The 22,288-nt window shown below is 36.0% G+C and overlaps 1 protein-coding gene across 3 annotated transcripts in view; it reads right to left on the reverse strand.

The window, feature by feature from the left end:
- The window catches only part of Zw (glucose-6-phosphate 1-dehydrogenase Zw), a 305,974-nt gene that overhangs the window by 99,138 nt on the left and 184,548 nt on the right, over positions 1-22,288 (reverse strand). The window contains exon 1 of one of the 3 annotated variants that reach the window (XM_081761952.1): positions 10,806-10,936. The exons of 1 other annotated variant lie outside the window; for it this stretch is intronic. The gene's annotated coding sequence lies outside the window, so the exon portion shown is untranslated. Of the gene's footprint in view, positions 1-2,479; positions 2,734-10,805; positions 10,937-22,288 lie in introns of those variants that run through there. One more of the 3 variants, XM_081761951.1, reaches the window with a different exon arrangement.

Below are 22,288 nucleotides of genomic sequence, written 5' to 3' on the forward strand. Positions count from 1 at the left end.
GCAAAACATAAAACATAGTCTATTAGAAAGCTCTTCAGTAACAATAAAAAGTGACTGACTAGCGGAACATATTACTATTTTTTTTTAATTTTAATCCAACGAAGCGGGTAAATTGACGCTAGTTCATTATAAAATTTAAAATATTTTACAATTTACTTTAAATACAACAACTACCAGTGTCACATGTACATCACATGAAAGAGTTTGGTTTACATGGTATGATATTTTCTCAATTGCTATATTTAAAGCAGAAGTAGTAAATTTATACCACTTCCGGCTTTAGTAGAGAGATTCGAGTGAATATGGAATATTATTGGAACGCTTGAGTATAGAAAACCGCTTCTCCGTATATGTTACAGTTTTCACTATAGATATCAACGTTAAAACGGGAAGTGAATGATTTCTACCACTTTCGGTTTGAAAAACGGGTTAAAAGAGAAGATGGGATAGTACCTATTTTCATAACGCTAAATCGATTCCAGAAAACCACTTTTCACCATCTCTTATCGTTTTTGCTGCATGTAAATCAATATTGAAACCAGAAGTCGTAGTGGATTTCCACCACTTCCGGTTTAGTAGAGACATAAGGACGGAAATGTATTGAGACGCTTAATCGATCGTAAGGAACTGCTTCTCTGTTACTTACCGTTTCCACTCTACTTGTACAGTGATCAACGTTAAAATCAAAAGTGGTTGATAACCGCCATTACCGATTTTAATGGAGAGATTAGAATGGAAATGTAATATATTCTTGGGACGTCTAATTGCAGGAATCTGCTTCTTGCTAGCAGTTGCCGTTTTCGGTCTCTTGAGACGTTTCAGCAATTGCAGAAAATTGTATCTATCTGTTAAGTTTTAGTTCTATCTATCAACGTTAAAACTGGAAATGAATAATTTGTACCAATTGTTTGAGTATCGGATTAAAAAAAAAAAAAAAAAAAAAAAACCTAGCTTCCTGACTTTTGATCCTTTGCATTTTTGCTAAATTTAATGATGGCTGGCGGAGTAGTTTTTTTTTTTTTTTTTTTTTTTGTGTGTGTGTGTGTGTGTGTGTGTGTGTGCCCGGCGGACGGACGCATAGAGTAAATATACAAATTTTGGTAAACCTAACTCCTTTAGAAATGAGTATTAATCCATAACTGATTTTTAACATGTTACAATATTAAATTATAATATGGTATTGCATGTAAATTTGTGCTCCTATAAAATATAAAGAATAAACTGAGAACGAGGTCGTTAGGTTTACGATTATACTCGCTTCAGCTCAGAACTGTACGAGTAAATCTTATGTAAAACTGTAATAGAAAATTATGAGTTTTCATAATTAGAACAGATTTATAGGTAGTTATTTAGCAGCTACAGAACACAAAATAGACTTTCTGATGTAATAAATTTTTACTAATCTATATTACCTAACAGTGTCGGATTAAAAAAAAAAAACAAAAAAAACTTCTGTTTAAAAAAATTTAAAAAAAAGGATAAATGGATATAAAAGATTCCATGAACGATATCAATCTAGAAGAGAACTAATGTGAAAGGCCACAAAAGTAAAGGAAAGATGGAGAACTAAAAAATTTAAAGAAATGACAATGAGGGCGGGAAAGCGGACTCTAAGGTAATATAAACATTATTATAACAAAGCCTTCTATAATGTATTTGCAATTTACCATTCCTTATCATTCAACCCCCGAAAAAAAAGGAAAAAAAAAAGGTAGAGGAGAACGGAGTCAGTTATGACACAACCAAGATAACTTGCTCTGTAGACTAAATTTTATTCAACTTCGCATATTTTTGCCGTTCTTAAAAGCATTACTATGGTATAATTAAAGTTAGATTGTGTCGTTTTTAATGATAATTTCCCTTAAAACGTGAGCCCTAAAATTTGTCCACGGACACCCCTGAGTGTGCCTATGGAAGGGAAAGGGAGCGGAGTGTGGACCTCACGTTCACCCCTCAGAAATACACGTGAATTCAACACCAATGACAGCCCCAAAAGAGCGTAACGAAATCCTATCGCAACAATCGCCTCGGAGACCTTGGTCATGGTAACCTTGAAAATCCATCAAGCCAAGCGCGCACGTCCAACACATGGGAACATAGTTGTGTTGTATGTGTACACATGTTGTTTAATAATGGATAAACATTCCGAAGATAATCTTCACTTATTATAGAATATTTAATTTAAGAAAACAATGAAAAAGTTTAAAAAAAGTAGCTTCCTCAAGCTTTGTCCCTCCGGCCTTGAATAACAGGAAGTATGCAGTTTACTAAACTAGTATAAACACTGTCAGCTGTCCAAAGTGTATTCAATGCCTAAAAGGTTACTTCTGCTATAACTATTATTTTTCACTTATATCTCCTTAATCAACTCGTCAAATAGTGCTACTAGAAACAATATAGATACTTGACATTTTGTATTCACTGTCATGCTTGCACATAGTGCATGATAGAATTACAAGGTAACTATATTTTTCCTTACCGATCTCTGGGCGCTTACTTTCTTTCCTCCGAAATGCATATTTACTCTATTCCCGACCCACTAACTTTCACTAGGTAATTACTACTGACAAGACTTCCTCAACATACAGTTCTTTAGGCTATATATTTCCTTACAGCACAAACAACTCTTTGGTACTTTGTTACATATCAAACACAGACAATCCGCCGCTTTCCAACAACACACACACAACTGCAGACAATCCTCTTCCCTCCAAGTTTCGGCGATTCACACACGCACACACATATATATGCACACACAACCATGCACATTATGAAAAAAGTTGAAGCGGCCTCCCGCGTAAGTGTTGCCAACTTAACTCCAAAATGTATACAGACAGTACTTCTTGCAAGAACTCAAAAGTAAAGACTACATGCATATTATATTACCAGAGGTATATTTGGGCTCTCATTGATGTGTGATCACTTAATTTTTGATTCTTTTATATAGAAAAATTGCAAAAGAAAATTTCTTTAATTCAATGAGTTATCTAATTTAGTGCTATTCAACTGGAAGTATGCGAAGATGTTTCTGGGGTACGTAATCCTAAAATAGCATAGCCTATTTCTAATATTTATGGAATGATTAGTGTTATTTCACAACTTCTTCCATTTCCATCAAAATATTTGTGGAGCTCCCTCGTGGCTAAGCGGTTAGCGTACGCGCCTTTGGCGTGGGAGACCCGGGTTCGATTCCCGGCGGGAGCTCATGTGGTTCGGATTACACGTTAATCAGTAGGTCCACGTCTCATATAGCCTCGATGCTGAAAGGGACGCTAAACTCAAATCAACAACTCAAAATATTTGTGTGAACAGGGTTTCTATGCATTAACATTAATAAAAACGAAGCACAGAAATTGCTTGATTCCAGAATCAGCTCTGATTCTCGCAGTCTCGAAGATTCGACCAAGAATCTGGGAGTTGGCGTCCCGGAAACAAGCTCAGTCATCTCATTAACAAGTTAGTTCTAAAGTTACTTAAAAAAAAAAAATTAACATTGTCCCCAGTGTGTGAATTATCAGGGAGAGAGAGGGAAAAATCCCTCTCAGTAGAACTGGATGTCCCTATATGTTTTCAAATTTCCCATCTTATTTTTTTCTGATGTGCACTTTATCCCCCTGTAAACAGTCTTTTGATTGACACACTGATTGTCCTTTTGTTGAGTCTCTATTTGCCCCCCCCCTTCTTAATCAACAGAATATGTGTATTAAGTTTAATAAGTTCATTTCGATTTAATTTGTTTTAAAACAGCTTCAGGGGTACACAATTGGATGGCGACGCGAGAAAAAAAAAGTTGAATAGCACTGATCTAATTTTACCATACAGCTCACAATATTAAATCTCCACATGTATTTTCTCGGGTTATAATTCTATAAATCTTTACTATTTTACTATTTGGCACCGCAAACTGTACTTTTCTCTGTCATGTAAATAAAATAAATTAGTCCAAATTTATCCAAAAAGAACACCACGTTGTTTGTTTACTTCTGATACATTTTTCCCCCTACAGGAGTTACCTTAAACCTTACAGTCTGCAAAGGGTATGATTGGCTCTATTATATACGTAGATATTCCACGTATTTACTTCATACACTATGGGACATTGTATCTTCACTGGTAATCGAATGCAGATACATCTATTTAAATGTATAACCTACAGCGGATTAAAAGCATTTCTTCCTTGGTATTATCCACGAAGATTTCAGTCTTTAGTGTAAGAACAAAGAATCCTCTATCCTAGATAAATACTAAATACTGGAAAAGAGAAAGTTAGCTTTACACAATATCGTAAATTTGTTTCATTAAACAGCAAGTACACTTTCTGTTAATTTAATGCCGAGCTCAAAATCATTTAAAATGCATGGCACTTAATAAATTTCGAATGTTTAGATATGACACTAAAATTTCAACATTAAACAACTTCATATTCCTGTAAGATGTAACCTATGCTTGCAAGAAACTATTATTATTATTATTATTATTATTATTATTATTATTATTATTATTATTATTATTATTTATTCTGCCTGCTGGCAGGTCCTGAGACTAATGAGTTTATATTTTAGCCTCGGGTATAGAAATGTTTCTTCCACGTTTCTCAATCTTTAGCTTCCTCTTAACTTCCAGTATTTTCTTCTATTTTTTTTTTAAATTATTGATCAATATTGTGTTATTCCTACTCCTCATTTTCCTTCCATCTTCCCTCTATGGCAGGATGAAGAAAACAATTTCTTCGCAAGATGTGTCCAATCCAATTGACGTTCATAAGAAGGATGCTGGCAAAGAGAGTCCTCTTTTCTTCTATCCGTTTTAAAACATCTTCGTTTGTTACTCTCCCTGTCCATTTTATGTTCTCCATCTTCCTCCAAAACCATATTTCTTAGCGCTCTAAATATTTCTTCTCTGACTTCCTTAATGCCCAAATCTCTGAATCATAAGCCCAATACTTCATATATAGCACTTGACCAGTTTCTTCCTTAGTCCAATATTAAGCCTGCTAGTTAAAAGTGATCTTTCCTTGTTGAATGCCTCTTTAACTATAGTAATTCTTGACCTGATCTCTCTGGTGCAGTAAGAGTTTCTCGTCAAAACACTTCCTAGATATTCGGAATGATAGACCTGTTCACGTTCTTTTTGTTTTACTCTGATCCATAAGGGCGTGTTTCCACGGGATATTCTCACCATTTTAGATTTTTTGACGTTGATTTCCATTCCATGTTGTTTCTCAGTATCAACTATTTTGTCCATCATCTCCTGTAGTTCTTCGGTTCTAGTTATAATAACCGTGTTATTCGACTTTCTAGTTATAATAACTTGACTTTCTTAATGATCTGCCCTATGCTTGTAAATGTTGAATAAGTCGGGTGACATACTACATATTTATGGGGTAACATTACCAGGTTAAAACAATATTATACAATATATATATATATATATATATATATATATATATATATATATATATATATATATTAATAAATGAACGTGGTGGCACACGGTGTTTGTCCACTACAAAGTCCAGTTGGCGCGAGCTGGGATCAAACCAGATACTCCATACACCAGAGATTAACGCTCTACCACTGAGTCACCGCGACGTACGGTGTCGAGTTTAATTCCCCTTGAACAAAAAAGGCAATCTCCATCTTCCCGTCACGTACAGCTGTCATTTTTTGCTCTTTATGAGCGTCTGTCAGCATTTTTGGCACAATTTGCACATAGTTTGTGATAACACGGTTTTTCAGTCACAATTCGATACACTGTTTTCGCAAACACCTCTGGAAACTCTTTGGCAAGTTGTTATTGTGAAAAGGCGATTGGATCGCACTTTCTCTTTAACGCGCTTCACCAGATCGTCCATCTGAACACTGAGCCTTCCGCTATGCTCATCGTCAGGAACATTTGAACGTCCTTCCCGAAACACTCTGCACCATTGTCTGATCTTTCCTTCACACATTACTGTTGGTCCGTATATGGCACATAATTCACGATGGAAGTCATCTGCATTCTGTCCTTCGACATTCAGAAATGATATGGCAGATCTCACTTCATATTTGGGATTTTGCATTACCAAGTCATTTTATGGTACCTTACCATACGTACGAACTGCACTCGGACAATTCTATCTCTATTGCAGGAGCAGAATAATCTATTCAGAATTTACAAATTGCATTTTTCGGACACTATCAAAGACTTCAATCAAGCCATTCCAATATGTATTAAAACAGGATTAAAAAAAAAAAAAACTGTCCTTAATGCTTCTGATGTTATTGACATCTGTTCTTAATTAAGGTAATTTCATAAATGCAGAGGCTACATTCGAGAGATTGTTTTCTTTTGAAGAATGTCGCTTTTGGAGAGAAGATTTGCCTCGTAAATATTCGTAAAACAGCTGAGAGAACTAGTATGCACACAGAAGAAATAAAAATACTCCAGGTACCAGCGGTAGATCGGATCATATCTGTTTCCTCTCGTGAGAGAGCAAGAGCAATAATCTTTTCGAAGAAATTCTTCACTTAAAATAAATAGTTCCTCTCCTGAATCAAATGACACTTTAGGGTAAAAGTGCATCAAGGTACTACAAACCAGAGATTTAATCACAAGCATGTTTTCAAAATTGTACGAATAGTGATTAGACGAACGTCAGCGAACTTTATATTATATAAACGCTTCTGTATGCTAGTAATATCTGTATTTTTGCCTATAAAGACCCAAATAAATCTCATTTTTCAGAATTTTCTCTTCTGTATGAATGCACCCTTAGTCGTCCTTAAGAATGGCCAGTATTGCAATTTATTTACAATGTTTTTCATAAGTAACAAACAACTCCAACTTAATAAAATACACGCATCAAGTCTTCCAGCGTCTTCATTGTTTCGCATATTTCATATTATTGTTCTCTGAATGTGTGAAAACTATACGATCCGATCAGTGAAGACGCCAGCTTTAATTTATTGGGTTGCGCGTGTAGGGACACAGATTAGTTTGTAGGCAGCTATTATTTTTGTATATCGAAAAACAATAATTTTATATTACTTGGCCTATCTGGAGGGGGGGCAGATGAAGCTACCAGAGGGACGCCCCTTCTTTTGACAATCTGATGGAGCATTCTGAACATACTTTCAAACGAAAGTAAGTCATTTCATCACTGCTATTATTTAATTGTTCTTTTTAGAAAGCTAACTTTTCTTCCTGTTTACTCTGTTAATATTTTTATTTCTTTTTTCTTTATTTTTTCTTTTCTTTCTTTTCTTTTTCTTTTTTTTTACAATTTCTTTTAACAGGAATTCCTTTACTCGTCATTTTGCGTGAATGTGATTTCTAGATCTCTCTACAAGAACATATCTGATGATTTTATATGCATTAATGACTAATAAAAAAAGTTTTTCCTTCACGTTAATTGTTCCTAGGGGCTCGCGAGGGGAAGTCAGAGCCACGAAGGAAGGTGAAAGATAAATGTAATTATCAATGTAGTAGCAGAAAATATATTTTTAAAATTATCAAAAGAAATTTATACCGGACATATTTTTGCTTACATATTTACTGTCAAGTTCGTATTCCTATTCCTATATAGGGAACCACAGTGGCTCAGTGACAGAGCGTTTATTTCTAGTACGTTGGTTTCTAGTATGATCTCCAGCCAAGTAAACTTGTGGTGAGCAACATCGTGTCGGTGGGTTTTCTCGTGGTACTCCCGTTTCCTCCCACATTATCATTAAACCAATTCTTCCATTCTCCCTTAACCTAAAGGGTACAACGGTGACGGTGTTAAACTAAAAGACTTTGTTTCATTTATTTTTCCTATATAATACATAAACACACGATATATATATATATATATATATATATATATATATATATATATATATATATATATATATATATATATATAACCAATGAACAGCAATAATAAGGAGATTATAAACCGGAAATTACTAGTGGGTCGCTGGCAACGGAATGCAAGGGAATGTGATAAAAGAGAAGCGTGGTATGAAATATGTTGAGGAAGCTTGTACTATTCTATAGACATTTTTTCTTTGTGGTTTTACATTCCTTTTCAGATGCAATGGTATATAGGAATCTAGTTTCTTTTGAGATTCAAACCCAACCTAACTTATCGGAAATCGAACCGCGGTACCACACACACACACATACAAAAAAAAAGATTCTGGTCATTTGGCTACTAGGAACTCCTAAATAAGTTTCAATAATAATGTAATATTGTGTTAGAATAATTGATTTGGAGTTTAAAGTCTTGTTCTGCACCGAGGCTATATGGGGATCCAGGGCAGCGTTCTTGTATAGGACAAAATGGGCCAGGGCCCGAAGCGCAAATTTTCCCCGGACTGGTTTCCTTCATATTCCAGTTCTGACAGTTACAGAAATTTGACGGCGGACATTGATATTAAAGGGTTGGCAAGAGAGTTACCTGCCTGAATCTACAGCTTAACATGTCATCCCAAGCACATGAAGTCTCACCGGGAATCTGAACCGGGTCTCCAGTCCCAAAGCTAATAATAGGCCTATATGCTCGAGGAAGCACCGTTAGAAGAATAAACGACTAAAGAAGTGTCATTATCTGAACTTTTTAAGTAATCCACATCTGTTATGATAAGTAAATGCAGGGTCGGCCTTAGGTGGTGCGGGGCCCGATTGGGAATATTTTGCGGGGCCCCAGGTTTACAACTAACTTGCACCAAAGTCTATATTATATATATATATATATATATATATATATATATATATATATATATATATATATATTGCGCTTTCGACAGAGTCAATTGGACGAAACTTTTGAAAATACTTGAAGAAATTAGAGTTAACTGGAGAGACCGATGGCTCATTCGCAACCTGTACATAGAACAACGAGTCACGTTGCGCTTGAGTGAAGGAGAAACCAATAGTGTAGAGATTGGAAGAGAATTCAGATAAGGATGTACTATGTCGTCCCAATTATTCAAGACTTACAGTGAATGTTTAATGAAGGAAGCATTAATGGGAATTGGGGATTTCAATATTGGAGGGCAGATCACTAACAAGATCAGGTATGCAGATAATACGGTTATTATAGTTAGAACCGAAGATGGACTGCAAGAGATGATTGGCAAAATAGTTGACACTGGGAAACTATATGCTCTTAAAACGGCAACGAAGAGTATATTAAAATGGAGAGTAAACGGCACTAGCACGGGGCCCCCTTAGGCGCGGGGCCCGATTGGGAGTTGGTTTTAGTTTAGCGTTCCTTTCAGCAGCGAGGCTATATGAGACGTGGACCTACTGATTAACGTGGAATCCGAACCACATGAGCTCCCGCCGGGAATTGAACCCGGGTCTCCCACGCCCCCGATTGGGAGCAATCGGTCCAATCGGCTTAAGGTCGGCCCTGAGTAAATGTACTATTCTTTGATACGTCTAGTTAACGCTTAAAAATAAACAAATATATTTGTTATAGTAACACGTAGAAACATGGTCAGACAATTTATATTTTTCATTGTTGGATTTCGTGTGTAACTTGCTACATATGTTCGCCTAAGTTTTTGAGACATACTTCCATTTGCTTCCACTATATTATTTCACACACTATTTCATCACTGCATGAAGGCTGTAACTATAGAATTTAACAATACACATTCTAAAGTATATTCACGTAGTATTAATTTGTTGAAAATTCATTCCTTTCGCGATTGTATTAAATGTAACGTATTTCAGTCATGATAATTATACGAGTGATGATCCGCGTATCATATAATCACGCTCAATGAAACTAATGCTAGTGATATAATTTCGTGTAGTTCAACCCTGATCAAGTGCTCATGATCAACAGTTTGTTTGATTCTTTTGTGGGCAAGCTTCAAGCCCAACAGGTTTTCCCTCCCTCCCTTCTCCATGTGGAGTATCACCTGAGTGCTTACGTCACATGGCGTGACAGTTGTCTCACTATCAACGAACTTGTAGTACTATGTATGAAGCAGTAGCATTTGCATAGCAGGATGCACGTGGGTCTATTAGGTATTATTTTGATGACAACTGACATTTTTTGCCGATAATTAATTCTACTTAAATGCAGTGAAAAATTATACTCAATAGCTAAATAATTATGTTCTACTGTAGTCTTTAAACCTTTTTTTTTTAATAAACTTAATGCATTTGTTTCTGGATTTAAACAATTCATGTAGGTAATATTTTCTTCATGAATACGACTTAGTTACAGTTCATTTGCCAATAGACTAATTCTCTCAATTTAAACAGGGTGAAATTTTAAAGGGAGCGACATTGTCAATCGCTGTCACCTTGCTCTTCACTTTCCTAAATTCCGTAACATGTTAGGCTATTCTTAATTTCAAATTTTATATCCTATTACAACATCGAAATACATGTCAAAAAAATTTTACCCCTTAATTACAAAATCACCGACCAGTTTATTCATAGGATCTACAAAACTAGGAAAATTTCACTTTTAAAAAAGAGTGGTTAACATTGTCAAATACTGACAAATGAATTGTTATATTTATTTACTATATGACAAACTATTTGCAAGCCAATCTGTCATTACTATATTGCAGTGCTATAGAACAATAATATTATGACTGAAGAACAAGTGCTTCAAGGGTTTCCAGGTGCTTTACGAAAGGATGACTAGGATGAAATTTCAAACTTTTGTCAAGACAAACTAGTGGAATTTCGTATCTTGCACATACGAAGAGTGGGTAACAATCACTAAATAATCTAGAATGTGAATTAACATCATTATTTGCATTCAAAAAACTATCTCGGTCATCTTAAATAAGAATACCTGTGAAACATCTTACCTTCACACTTCAACGACCCGCGAGCGTGTACACTGATGTAGGATTGCTGCGACTGTCAAGGCTGCAATGGTTTCGCTTCAAAATGCACCGTCACTAGAATGAATTGTCTTCCGGTAGGAGGGAGAGACTCTCTGTAGCCTTCACCTTCAGATACTACCACACTGTATTTACATGAACGAATTCAATTTACTTACACGTGAGTACTAACTATTTTTGCTTTTGACCTGTCTGCGTCAACGCACTGCGTTCTTCCTTGTTTTAAGTTGCATGACAAGTCCCCCCCCAAAAAAGTGAAACAGTTGCTTACAAGTGAAACTCAACATTAGGTTTCTTTTAGCGCATGCTTCAACTGACATTATAATTATTTCGCGAGATTAGATAAAGCTAAATACGCTGCTATCTTCAATTTTTGCTCGAAAGCCTCTTCAAGTTAGATTGTTAATATTTTCAGGTGATAGATGCACGCGTTTGTCACGTGGAGCACATTATGAGCACTTTTGATCGTATTTGAGAGTATATTCTCAATAAACAAGACAATTTTAGCACATGACCAATATGTATGGGAATGAAGATTAGCAGTAACTACTCTGAATCAGTGTATACGTGTGCAAACAAAAGATAACGAAGAAATATCTCTGACCCAAATGGCAGGTAAGTTCGAGTGTCTAACACGTTTTGTTTAACCACTATTTATAGCGTAAACAAACAGAACACACTACGAAGAAAGTATCCATGGAGAAAGTATTATTAGCATTAAAATAATAATAAACTATAGAGCAGGTAGAATTTCCACATGTTTCGTACTAACTCATCATCCTGTAGCAAGAAGGTTGCTAGTTCGATTCCTAGGACCTAGCATTCTGCCCGAGAATTTCAGCAGAAAATCATCTGGTTTTCTTCTCTTTTTAATGGCGTGTGCTTGCCACGAAATATTATCTGACATGGTTTGCTGAAGCCCATCTCCTTCAAGCACACTAGTTTTCTTTTCTGAGTCTAAAGGTGTGCCTTCATTGAAAAGCATATCAAATATATAATAATTTTGGGTGCACCGACATTGCGCAAATTTTCCCACGCTTATCTGTTGACACAGATAAAGCCTTAATGAGCAGGCAACAAAATTGGAAATTGCGAAAAAAATCTTGTGCAACGTTGCCATCATTACCATAAGTATATCGACTAATAAAAACAGTCACCAAAATGCAAGTCGTTTTAACAAAAAAAAAAAAAAAAAAAAATACAAAGTAATGGATAACAATAGCATTTTCAGTCATCTATATTATATGTGTGCAATGGCGTCGTTAGAGAGGGTGACTGGGGAATGTGTCCCAGTCATTCATTTTCCGTATCATATCTAACTGTAAGATTAAAACTGTAAGAATATAGTTATTGAAAGCAAATAGTTTTGAAATACTGTAAGGAAAACAAACATATATAAAATAAACAATATATATAAATATTTCTAGAAGTTCTCTTGAAATATCGTGAACAGACGTTCGACCAATCAGAAATAAAGATTTGTCTATATCTTCCAGTTTTGGCCAATCAGAAACAAGCACTTGTATACATATTTCAGGTGTGTCTACCACATATCTTAATAACTATCCTTTCACCTTTCTATAAATGATACTTAGATTTGCATTTGCGTCTTAGTTGTTCTTAGGTGCTGTGAGAAACATTTGTTATATATTACCTAGGTATTATCGTATAAATTATTACAAGAATGAGTGGTCAGTGTATTAGAGATAAATAGGGCCCCTTGGCAAGAAAGCTCGCCCCCTTGAGTGATGCAGCAACTTATATCTACGTGTACCTCCTACATGCAGTTAGAATTCTAAAGCAGCATGTCGAATGTTGTGTCTCGCCGCGGTTTTCAACGAACTTAAAGAGTTCTGGTTTGGCCAATGGCCACCAATTAATATTGCTACCAAAGTGTTTACCATCCTCTTAGGTATTGATTAAGACCAATATCGTCTCTCTATGAATTACCGTTCCCATGATATTGGCCAAAAATGGCCGATTTCCAGAGATTTAAGGAGCATTATTTGAGGAACCGTAAGTCATAGAGAGGTCATATTGGTGTTGGTCAATATCTAAAAGGGTGGTAAATATTTTGGTAGCAAATAGTAACCGGTGGCCACTGTGCAACTGGCCATCAATTAATATCAGTACGAAAATGTTTAATGTTCTATTATAATAGTCAATTTTACTTCCCTGCTCCTGATATTCATACGGTGATTTCTGCTTTGTTAGAGATCCAAACGGAAACTGCCATGAAAATAACGTCCATATTAAAAGGAATTTCAAAGGCCCAAAGACCAGCAGAAGTCAAAAGGAGCGAGTTTGTCATGAGGAAGTATGCTGAGTTCAGGAATTCGCAGAGAAACTATGAGAAGGCACGTATGACATTTTTAAAAGCTGTAGGATTTAAATTTCAAGCATTCAAACTGTAAAATGAAATTTTCTGTAAATAAGTATGTTGCTTTGTAAATATTAGAATGCAATAAAATATATCTCATAAAGGAATAGCTTTATACATTTCATTTCGATGCAAAATTTCACACAATTCCTTAAATCCTGTTGTTGGCAACGTCGCGGCGGAAATTTGCGCAATTTCAGCACTTTCTGCTCCTCGTTAATAAGACATAAATTACTTAGATTATCAACGATCTAATCTTTAGAAAAATTTGCGCAATGTCGTTGCATCGATAATTTTATGTTACGTTATTAAATTTATCGTAAATACGGGAACATTTCTTTATTTTCTCTCTATATATAAAACTTTCTTCACTCAACGCCGGAAATAATATATGACAGGTATCCGTGTTCCTGAGATATTGTCTACAGATAGTCAGTCATGTTTATGACAAAACAATACCTGTTGTGTGTGAAAAGTGTCAAAAACTAATTCACTCACTCATCCAAAGGTTAATTGTAGCAGAAACAAAACTTCGCCACCGGATTCTTTGTGTATCAAGTAAATTTAGTTGCGATTATTGCTATCCACCTCCCTGTGCCCCTCCCTGACGAAGTGGCTAACGCGCGTGCTTTCTGTACATGCGGTCTGGGATTCGATTCCTAGTGAAGGTACTTGGTTCGGATACATATCCAAGTAATTATTCGAATGCCACTTTAACCAACAGATTACATTTCACACAGCATTGGTGCTGAAAAAGTATGTTATAATTTCAATTTTACAATCAACGACTAGAACTATGCACCCTGACCGTACTTCCTGTGCAACCGACATATTCAGTCTATCTTAGGCCGCTAGATTTTGTTATCTGTATATTATTCAATGGCCTGCAATGGTGCCCATTGGCTTCTCTGTTTTCGCATCAATATATATTTCACAGACCTTTGTTTTCGAAAATTCTTGCTCTTTTTTTTTCTTTTCTGCGTAGTTAAGCTGTAAATAAAAAAAAAAGTTTGGCACATCAACTGCGGAAACAACTTAAAGCTGCACTATTTTCCTTTACCCTCCATTGGGTGCAATGTGAGTTGTAATATCATTGGGCGCAACTAATCTGTCAGATTAATATTTGCTAATTTTACTGTAGTGGACTGAAAAAGCATAAACGATTAAGTTTATTAAAATTACACATTACAAACTAAAATTGAAGAATGAAATGTCCACTAGAATAGTACTTATTCTTTTATCTGAAATTAAGTCTTTAATCTGACAGATTAGTTGTGCCCGGTGGTGTCCAGACAGGGCCGTACTGGCCAGGTGGGAAACCGGGAAATTTCCCGGTAGGCCCTGGACGGTGAATTTTTTAGTGAGTTCTTCGCCTCGTATCGTAAGTAGCGGTATATGAACAAAAAGGCACACGTCACGCACTCCTTGAATACGGGAGTAAGGGGACAAAGGACGATAACACGTCTAGTACTGGCAATACAGTCAGCTAATCCCAGACCAACGTTGCCAGTCCATGATGTTGCGAAAACATCCTTTCACATTTTTCGTAATTGAAAGGTTCCTGATTTCTCACTCTGCTTTATACTTTTGCTAATATTGAAGTATTAAACTGAATTGAAATCTCAAATAATGACATAACTTGAAATTAATAATTTACATTTTACAGCACCTTGTTTTCCGTATAGAAGATATACAGGGCCTGATTAAGACCATTGGGGGGCCTAGAGCGGGAAATAAAAGGGACCCCACCAAAACTTGTATGATAGGCCCTCTCTCAACTTGTTCAAAAGGGTCCTTGCACTATATAGGATTGACTCATGTCACGTTTTTCAGACTTTTGTGGTGAAAATGTTTTCTGTAATTTATAAAATTTTTGGAGTTCCCTTGGTCCCTGTGAATCTGAGCCGTAGCTAGAGATTTCGGCGCCCGGCACGAAGTAGAATTCGACGCTCCTTTCTCCTACACTCACCTCAGCAAGCTCTTTTTTTTTAACAAGAGAAACAGCTTTTGTCGTTAAGCTACGTAAATTTTTATCAAGTTGCTTGGACAGACCATTGCAACAGCCAAAAGTGATCATTTGTATTCTTGTACAAATAAGAGCTTTTTTCAAGAGGCTTATATTAGTTTTGTTAAACTCGACAAAACTACCATTTGTTATATACAAATCCAACTAGAGAACAGTTATAGAAATTTACAACTATTTACAACGTTTCATACTATCGATAATAAATGAAATTTGAATGCATTAGAAAGTATGTGCTTTAAAATGTTCGAAATGGGTGACAACATTAATTTCCCATAATAAGTGTAAACCTTTCAAATTTTATTCTGTATAGCTATGACCACACAAATAGCATTTTAATTTCGATTGTCTTACGATAAAAAATATTTCGTGAAATGTAACGGAAATTCAGAAGGAGCCTTCTTTGCGAATTTCTCAATAATGAAAATGAAATGAAATCTTTAAGTTTTACGTCCCACGATTATGCCGGTTAGGCTAAAGGAGACGGTGATGATGAGAGATGAGTGAAATGGTGGAATGAAGAAAGTGGGAGGAAACGGGAGAACCCCGAGAAAACCCACGAGCACGGTGTTTGTCCACCAGAAAGTTCACTTGGCGGGGGCTGGGATCTAACCTGGGACCCCAAGCACCAGAGGTGAACGCTCTACCACTGAGCCACCGCGCCCCCTGAATTTCTCAATATTGATCGATGAAGATGAAGAATATATTTTATATTTCTCTTTAAAATCCAATCTCGCTCGCACACTTCCTTATTTACGATTCTGCTGTTAATACAGGATAATGGAGAAGTTTTGCATTTGTATAAATTATTTCTGATGCCTCATATATGATTTTGTATATGCACCATGAGCCCTATAAAAGATTTATGGCACATGTGCGGCATTGTTATTTTAGGGGGAGATATGAAGTAATCGAGCTTGTGCAGATGATTGTACAGTTGCAAGAGAATGGAGGCTTGGGCATTACGTCAGATCAGTCAGGGGAGAAATTACTCCCTTAAAATTTAATATGCATTTTAAGACTTTTCAGCATCCTTGATCCGTACTGCCCCCCTCCCCGACACTCCCGGACTCCTTTTATTGTCGGGGAGGGGGCAGTACGTACATATGAGTGGGCCCTTAGAAAGTGCTTTCCCGATAGGCCCCTGAGTTGCAGTACGGCCCTGTGTCCAGATATTCTACGAGTCACATCATTGAATAAAATGTTTAAAACTTTAAGACCCAACCGATCTCTCAGATAGTTTGCACAAAAGGAGCCACACAGAGGATAGTGCTAGCAAGCTCTGGAGCTCAAGAGTTAGCCTATTCCTGACAAGAAAATTTAGTTTTGGAAAATAATGAAAAGTTACACGATCTGGCGCAAATAACCTCACAGATTACATGCTCATTACTGCAGACTACACAGCCATAGCAATGAAGTTATCGCATAGATGGTGGTAAAATAAGATGATTTGGCAGATAAAAGTGTTTACTCTTCATCCTACAAATCATATGCACCCGATGGAGGGTTAAAATTTCTACACTCACGTCTCACCTGGGATTTAAACACACAGTGTTTTATTATTATTATTATTATTATTATTATTATTTATTTATTTATTTATTTATTTATTTATTTATTTATTTATTTATTGTCAAATCATCTTTCCACAAAGATGGAAATTAATACAAAGAAATAAAAACTGAGCTACCCTTTACAAAACAATTATAGAGATTGTTTGGTGATTAATTTCTTAAAATTTTGTGTAGGGAATTCTTCTGTGTACGGCTACGTAACAAAAACAAATGAGGTTATTTAGTCACCTTGAGAAACAGCGTTCTTTCCATGTTGACTTGCAATGATACACAAGACATTGAAATCATCAGTTTTGTGCTGCCGAGTTCTGATGACTGTCCATACGTCCTTTGTAGATCGTAAGTTTGTGGAGGGGAAACGGGAGAAGATAGACAGAATATATCTTTTCAATGATGCTTACCTGCAGTTTCTTAAGTTCCGCCTCACAATTTCAAGGTTACGTAGCAGTAGAAAGGTAAAAGAAGCGGGGGGCGTAAGCTAACGATATTCCCATGCCACACTAAGAAATTAAAATATACATATGCACCGTTGTTTGATTCACAAACACACATAACTATGCATCTTTATCTACATACGTACTTAACAGAACAACAACTAGGGTGAGGTGTCACATTTTATGTGGCCAATCAGCAAATACATCAAGTTCCGCTTATCTCATCACTATTGTGCATAGTTTTCATGCTTGAAATGTGATGGCTTTGCCAGTAAAGCATAATATGTCTGGACTAACCAGAAAAAAAAATGTACTGCACTGAATTTGCAGTACATAAATTAGACTTGAAGCGTGCAATAATTTTCAACGCTAATCTATATAATTGTTTTTATCATTGCGTTGTATATAATAGTATTAAGTAGATAAGCATTTCTCAAACTGTGATCCAAGAGCCACAAACAGTCGATGAGGTATGTCCCTGTAATGTTTTTATAGATGGCACATTAATCCAAAAAAGGAAAAAAAAATGCAAGGGAATAATATTTCAAATAATAGATACCAACATAAAATAAAGTGTATTTTAATATTGGTCTTACAAACATTATATTATATATATATATATATATATATATATATATATATATATATATATATATATATATATATATATATATATATATAAGCATACTGGCATAGTGGAATATGCTCCAAACATTAAAAATGATAAATTTGCTTTCGAATGGGACAACAGTAGGGTAATACGTGGAACATTCTGACTAATAAAAGTGGTCCGTTTGTGAAGTAAGTTTGAGAAACGTTGACCTAGATTAATGGTTTTCAAACTTTCTTTGATATTTACTTTGCTAAACGCCCACGACATTACGATAACTTTATGTTATTATTATTAATAAAAAAAGCAAATTTTAATAGTGTAAGCCCATAGGACATTATGTAGTACTGACAAGGAACGGACATGAACGTGTCATCCGGACATCCGAATCAAACCTAGTCCATTCAATAAACAAAGATATGTTCATGCACAAAAAGTTAGGTGCCATGGACAAAGGAGTAAGTCCCTAGGGCCCATTAGCCCTGTTAATATAAAGAAAATCGTAGACTCGCAGTAAAATAGCTATTGCATCAAAACCGTTCATTGGGAAGTCATGGTTTATAGTTAGTTCTCTTCAGCACAAAAGCTTTCCAGAGGTGCTATGCATTGGAACCCATAACGTTCTTGAACAGGGACAATTCGGAGAATGTCGGGAAAATTATCTCTAGAAATCCCTGCAATCAACTTTGGCCCCCTTTGGAGTTGCATCGGGTGAAATCACACAATCCAAATGTATCTCAAAAAATACTATAAGGGGAAAAGAAATGAGTGTACAGTCTGCAGCAAAAAATCTGCAACATGAGCATGTAAGTTTAATGTGAAATGAAGTTTTTTGCTCCAAAATAAGTGTGCTGGGGAGGATGCCGAGGCTTCTCCTGGTATGATTAGTGCCATTTAGACGTTATGTTGATTCTCTGCGCTGTTAGGCATAGTTTCACAATAAACTTACATGCTCATGTTACAGGTTTTTGGCTGCGGACTGTACCAAGTTTTGTTTTCATAGACAGAATAGGTATAAGGGAAAAGGTTGTATACCAATACACACTATACATACAAAACTGAACCTATGACCTGACCTATAAAGGGAACGTAATATAAAAAAATAAAACGCATTACTATTTATCCTGACATGAAGATTTGTACCACATTCTCTGTAGAATTAAGAAAGCGTTTTTTTTTAAACAAAACAAAACAAAACAAAAAAAAAGACAATTGTGCTACAATTGTATCGGAATAAACCGACGTCATCCACCAACTCTCCCACCCATGCCCTTTTGTTCTCTATTCCGTTCTTACTATGTCATACTACATATTTTCCCTTGTTTTAAGGATACGGTATTCTTCCTATCCGTATACCTCATAGTATTTCTCAAGGTATATTTTAATAGTGTACTCCTACCAGTGTGCAATTTACCAGAGAGGATGAGAGGGAAATTCCCCTTTGAAGAACTGAATGTGTCCCATAAGTTTTGAACCTTCCCATCTTAAATTTCTCGGATGTGCACTTTACCCTTCTTAAAATGTCTTTTAGTTCACACACTGACTCCTACCGGCTTCGGTGTCGCTTCAGAGGACGCACAACTTCACAATAGAGCGATTTTGGAAGACATTTTGCGACTTGTCCCCTATTTCCTTCTACACATGTCACAGAACAATATACGTGATAACTATTGAAACGCTTGGTTCATATTACAGAGAATGTGGTACAATTCTTGATATCAGGATAAATAGTACTGCGTTTATATTTTTTATACAGTATTATGTTCTCTTTATAGGCCAGGTCATAGGTTCATTTTTGTTTGTACAGAGCGTATTGGAATACAACCTTTCCCTTCATACCTATTCCGTCTATCAAAATGAAACTTGGTACACACATTTCTTAACTCTTATAGCATTTTTGGAAATACATTTGGATTGTGTGCTTTTACCCCGGGCCACCCTAGAGGGAGCAAAGTTGATGGGAAGGATTTTTGGAGGGAATTTTCTTGACATTCTCCCAATTTTCCCTGTTCAAATACGTTATGGGCCCCAATACATAGCACCTCTGGAAAGCTTGTTTTATGTTGAAGACAATGACTATAAATCATGATTTTCCAATGAACAGTTTTGATGCAATAGTACTTCACTGCGAGTCTACGATTTTCTTTATACTAGCAGGGTTAATGGCCCCCAGGAACTTACTCCGTTGTCCATGGCACCTAATTTTTTGTGCATGAACATATCTTTGTTATGTTTATCGAATGGACTAGGTTTCATTCGGATGTCCGGATGACACGTTCATGTGCGTTCCTTGTGAGCATTGTTGCTGCTGCTAGAGGTATTTATTAGTACAGTGTCAAAATTCATTTTAACTAATTGTTAAATGCTTCATGATTTTCAGATTTCCAAACTATGGAATGCATAATGCAATGCTTATAAAACATATATGTCCGTTCGCTCGTCACTCAACAGATATTGGAGCAAAAACGGTAAGAGATATCGAGAAGTGGACTTTCGCAAGCCATTCAGCGTCCCAACAATAGGTTCCATATCTGCAGTTAACATTCTATTCAAATCAGAAGTGGTTGAAGGGGGGACATTTCCAGTTTCAAGATTTTCAGCTGTGGAACGAAAACGGTACCATATAGCGAGAAGCTGTATTTTGCAAACTATTCAGCGCTTCAAGGTATCATGACTACCTGCAATACTATTGAAACCGCAAGTACACTATTACTTCAAATTTACTATTACTTCCGGTTTCAATACTAGTTTTCATAAAGCAAAAACTTTTTTTTTTTTTTTTTTTTTTTTGCAATCGAGTCGTCAACCGAAGAGCAGGCATCTCTTCCGCTAACCCTCTATTCAAACAGGAAGTATTAGAAATCAACCGTTTCCGGTTTAAACGTTTATGGTTACGGAACAACATTAGTAACAGATAGCGAGAAGCAATTTCTTACATTCGGTTCAGCGTTTCAATAGAACATGCCATTACTACCCGCAATATTCTACCAAAATAATAAGTGGGTGAAATTTACTAGTACTGCTGATTTTAATAATCATTTGCTAAATCAAAAACGGTAAGAGGTATCAAGAATTGGTTTCTTGCAACTGATTCAGCGTCGTAAGAATAGATGTCATCCTCTCTGTTAACCCTCTATTCATTCCAGAAGCGGTAGAATCAACAGTTTCTGGTTTCTACGTTGGTCGCCATACAGCAAAAATGGCAAGAGATATCGAGAACTTTTTTTTTTTTTTTTTGCAATTGATTCAGCATCCCAAGAATAGACCCTATCTCCTTCGTTAACCCACTATTCAGACCGGAAGTGGTGGAAACCCGTTTCCGGTTTCAACGTTGGTCGCCACAGAACAAAACTAATACATAGTGTTTTTTTTTTTTTTTTTTTTAAGATCGATTCTGCCTTTTAAGAGAACATACCACTATCATCAGTAATAGTCTATCAAAACCGGAAGCAGTTGATGTTTAATAGTACTTTCGACATCAATACTTATTTTCATACAAGACGGCATAATAAGTCAGTGATAGTCTGGAGCGAGAGGTTTCTGATTCGACCTCAGGGTTCGCGAGTTTGCGATGGTTCACACCATATCTATTGGTTTTCTCTGGGATTTTACCTTCCCTCCCACATCCTTAACGTACGAATTATTAATAATCATTCATTTTCTTTAATAATCTGTCTTCTTTAGCCTAAAGAGCATAATTGTGGGACATCGAACTATAAATTTCGTTTAACTTTATTAATTTCGGCTTTTATTGAAATAATTGTATAAACTAGGGATGGCCAAAATTTTCCGGAATCCGGATTCCGGAAATTTCGTTTTCCGGAATCGGAAAATTTACTTTCCGGATTTCGGAAAAATTCCGAATTTCGGAAAAATTCCGGATTTCGGGAAAATTCCGGAATTCAGAAAAATTCCGGATTTCGGAAAAAATCCGGATTTCGGAAAAAATCCGGATTTCGGAAAAAATCCGGAATTCAGAAAAATTCCGGATTTCGAAAAAAATCCGGAATTCAGAAAAATTCCGGATTTCGGAAAAAATCCGGAATTCAGAAAAATTCCGGATTTCGGAAAAAAATCCGGAATTCAGAAAAATTCCGGATTTCGGAAAAAATCCGGAATTCAGAAAAATTCCGGATTTCGGAAAAAATCCGGAATTCAGAAAAATTCCGGATTTCGGAAAAAATCCGGAATTCAGAAAAATTCCGGATTTCGGAAAAATTCCGGAATTCAGAAAAATTCCGGATTTCGGAAAAATTCCGGAATTCAGAAAAATTCCGGATTTCGGAAAAATTCCGGAATTCAGAAAAATTCCGGATTTCGGAAAAATTCCGGATTTCGGAAAAATTCCGACATTCGGAAAAAATCCGGAATTTAGAAAAAATCGGAATTTTTCCGAGATCCGGAATTTTTCCGATTTTACTTTCCG

The sequence above is a fragment of the Thermobia domestica genome, chromosome 6, assembly GCF_964235325.1.
Source record: "Thermobia domestica chromosome 6, izTheDome1.hap1.1, whole genome shotgun sequence".
Classification (NCBI taxonomy): Eukaryota; Metazoa; Arthropoda; class Insecta; order Zygentoma; family Lepismatidae; genus Thermobia; species Thermobia domestica.